At 41.6% G+C, this 3904-nt stretch overlaps 1 pseudogene; it reads right to left on the bottom strand.

Annotated features, from left to right (window-relative positions):
- Positions 1 to 2848: 2848 nt before the first annotated feature.
- LOC117165523 (5S ribosomal RNA) lies at positions 2849 to 2968 on the bottom strand (annotated as a pseudogene).
- Positions 2969 to 3904: the final 936 nt, after the last annotated feature.

Here is a 3904-nt window from a genome sequence, read left to right as displayed (position 1 = left end):
TTTGTTCACTTATCATTTTTGCTAACATTTCCTTGTTTTTAATGGATAGCTTTATCAGTTCTATGATTTCTGTAGCGTCGTCGATGTTATTGTTCTGGATTTGATTATCTAAGGGTGTTGACTGTTTGGCTGCTTGCGCGTAGCTTCGACTACCAAAGGTGTTGGTATTATTATGGTTGATGTTCATTACATGCTGTATGTTTGTTGATGTTTCAGTTACTGTGCTATCCTGATGTGTGTGAGAGTTAGTGTATATCCTGTTACGAAGCGGCGGAAAAAGTTTACCTTGAAGTTGTTTTCTTACTAAACAGCCTTTGTAACTAGCTGGGCGATTTTCACCGCAATTGTAACATTTTACATCATTTATTTTTCCCGTGTTTGGGCAGTTCACTGTAAGGTGCTTTCCTGCGTATTTGACACACGCCGAGTTCCTGTTGCAGTAATTTTTAGTGTGTCCATATTGTTGACATCTCATGCATTGTGGTATGTCTTTTTTGTGCCTGGGTGGCTCGACTGTAATTAATGTGTTTAAAATTTTTTTAATATCGAACATTTCCTTGTTGTTATTTTTAGATTCTAATTCTATTAAGAATAGCGGTAGTGGTTGCTTCGTATCGTACCTTGTAATATTGTTTATAGTTCTTGTTTGGTGGACAATATTTGCTAATTCGTCACTTAGTTTTTTTGTGTTAATTTTTGGATGCAGTCCTCTTATAACTACTTTGTAGCTCCTTTCCGTTTTGAGCTGGTACGCGTGGTATATAGCATTTTTTCCCCTTAATTCTTTTATAACTTTCCTATAATTTTCTGGTGTGTTTGTTTGGATTTTTACCTGTTCTAATTTTGTTTGTTTTATTGTGTAATTATCCTTTCCAACAATATTGTTAAGTTGATCAATAAGCGAGTCTATTATTTGCGTCTCAACAAATATTGGTGGAGGTTTTGTAATGTGTGTTGGTTGAGTTGTGGTATTGCTTGTTGGGTCGTCGTCTAATTCTTCTGTTAGCGAGCTGAAGGAGTTTCTTAGCGGTAATTCTTGCAGCCATCGCTGCTTTTCCGTATCTAGATTACCTGTTATTTTTCTTTTTTTGTTATAGCTGGCTACCTTCCAGCTTTCGTCCTGTTGAGTTGTTACTTTGTTGATTTCCATGTCAACTTCAATTGTGGCTGAGTAGTCCTGTCCTTGGTTTGTTGGTTGACTTGTTTTTGATGTATCTGTTGTTTTGTATATGTAGTATTGATCTTGTTTGTTTATAATTTTTATTGGTGCAATATTCTCCATGGTAGGTTTGCTAGTCTTCTTGATAGAAGACACGGGTTTCCACTGTTTGGCTATAGGCGTAACCGTTCTTAAATTTCTCTTCCCCACTTGCCGCACTTTCTCTGAAGCACTGTTTTACACGCCCGTTTAGCTCGGCTGTTCGGGCAGAACTGTTTTTTGCAGTTAACGCAGAATATTTTCTCTTTGGTTACTGCTTCTTCTTTTTTTATTTTGCAGTCGCCTGGGCCATGGGGCTCACTGCATTTAACACAGCGGTAGTTTAGGTTGCAGTTTTGCGCTGTGTGGCCTAATCGCTGGCATTTGTGGCATTGAGTTATGTCATCCTTTTTTTTTATTATTTTTTCCCATTTTATCTTGTAGTAGTTAAAATAGTTTATTTTTAGTAGGTTGCTTATATTGCTGTCGGGGGATAGCTGTATTATGTAAATTGGGAGCAATATGTTGTTCTCCCTTGATCTTTCTGTCGTGAATCGTGTGACGTTTATGAATTTTACGTCGTCAATGTGCAAGGCTTGTAGGTCTGTAAGTATTTCTGTTTCGGTGTAGCTATTGTCTAAACCTTTTAACAAGTATGTATGGTGTTTCTCTGTTTTGGGTGTATACGTGTAGAAGGTTGTGTTAGCTGAGAGGAGAGTTTGTTTTGCTTTATGGAAATCGGGTAGGTTTTGGAGGTAGAGCGCGTGTTTACCTGCGTGTATTCTTTTGATGTGAAATTGTTTAATGTCCGCTACTTTCTCTATGAGCGTTACGGTGTCCTTTGGGTCTTGTAGGATTATGTTGATGGGTGGCGGCCTGTTATCTCTTGTGGTGGGAGGGGTGCTCGTACGCTCCTCCGCGGAGCATCCGGTGGGGCGTCCGTCCGGTGCTCGGTCCCCCCTTGGCGATGCTGGTGGCGCCGGGCCTCCTGGGTTGTACGATGAGGCCTGTCGCCCCTGCGGTGTTGATTGCTTTGGCGGTGTGGTGGGACTGTGTTTTCCCATTTTGCCACGTAATACTTGGTTTTTTTGTCTTATTTGCTCTGGCGTTGAGCTCGATATTGGGTAGTTTGCTGGTCCCGGCTGTGATTGTGGATGTGGTTCTGATTCTAGTAAGCTAAATCTGTTTTTTGTTGAGATCGCTGGGGGCGAGGCAGCTTTTATGGGTCTCATGTTTCCGACTTCCTTAGTCCTTTCGTCCTGGGCGGAGAGATGCTCTTCTTTTGTGTTTCTTAGGATATCTTCTAATCCTTTGGTCCTGGCAACTAGGTTTGGTTGGAGGTTGAGTTTCCGCTTCTTTTGCGCGGACAGTTGATTTCCTAGCCTGTTTCAGCGCACGGTAATTATATGACGAGAACGATTGCATTCAGCGCGGTATGTGCGTTGGCTGAAATTAGTAATTTTCTTATTTGTTTTCCATGGTCAAAAAATAGAATATTTAAATAAACATAGGTGTGTGCCAAAATGAGAATGATACAATTTATGATAATGGTCGCGTAATACTAAAACATTTCTCTTTCTCGATGCTTCGATTGTAGATTATTAAAAATAGATTGTCAAGAAAAGTAAAAATATTGGAAAAAGGAAAAGAAGCCAACACCACACGGAGTTCCCAGGCGGTCACCCCATCCAAGTACTATCCGTGCCCAGCGCTCCTTAACTTTCGTGATCGGACGAGAACGAGTGCACTCAACGCGGTTTGAGCGTTGGCTGAGGTAAACAGTTTTCTTATTTGTTTCTGATGATCAAAAAATAGAATATTTAAAGAAATATAGGTGTGTGCCAAAATGAGAATTACTTCCTTCGGTAGTACACATACTAAAAACAGTTGATCGTTAACCTCCAAACAGGACGGAGCCCTCAGCCCAAAAAGGGACATCAGACTTAGGTCCTGAAAATATTGCAGTGACATCATCGCTATAAATAAAAAAACAAATAAAAATAAAATTTAAAAAAAATAAGAAAATAAAAGTATATAAAAAAATAGAATTTACCGAGAATGATGCAAAAGGCAAGGCAACGGAACCCACCTTAGAATTAACAAGAAAACCCACCAAAAGAAAAATAAATCCGCAAAAAGCGGCCAAGGAAATCAACAATAGCTTAAGACTGTCCGCGCAAAAGAAGCGGAAACTCAACCCTCAACCAAACCTAGTTGCCAGGACCAAAGGATTAGAAGATATCCTAAAAAACACAAAAGAAGAGCACCTCCCCGCCCAGGACGAAAGGACTAAGGAAATCGGAAACATGAGACCCATAAAAGCTGCCTCGCCCCCAGCGATCTCAACAAAAAACAGATTTAGCTTACTAGAATCAGAACCACATCCACAATCACAGCCGGGACCAGCAAACTACCCAATATCGAGCTCAACGCCAGAGCAAATAAGACAAAAAAACCAAGTATTACGTGGCAAAATGGGAAAACACAGTCCCACCACACCGCCAAAGCAATCAACACCGCAGGGGCGACAGGCCTCATCGTACAACCCAGGAGGCCCGGCGCCACCAGCATCGCCAAGGGGGGACCGAGCACCGGACGGACGCCCCGCCGGATGCTCCGCGGAGGAGCGTACGAGCACCCCTCCCACCACAAGAGATAACAGGCCGCCACCCATCAACATAATCCTACAAGACCCAAAGGACACGG

Source organism: Bombus vancouverensis, chromosome 17 (genome assembly GCF_051014615.1).
Source record: "Bombus vancouverensis nearcticus chromosome 17, iyBomVanc1_principal, whole genome shotgun sequence".
Taxonomy (NCBI): domain Eukaryota; kingdom Metazoa; phylum Arthropoda; class Insecta; order Hymenoptera; family Apidae; genus Bombus; species Bombus vancouverensis.
This window is presented reverse-complemented; position numbering and strand designations above follow the sequence as displayed.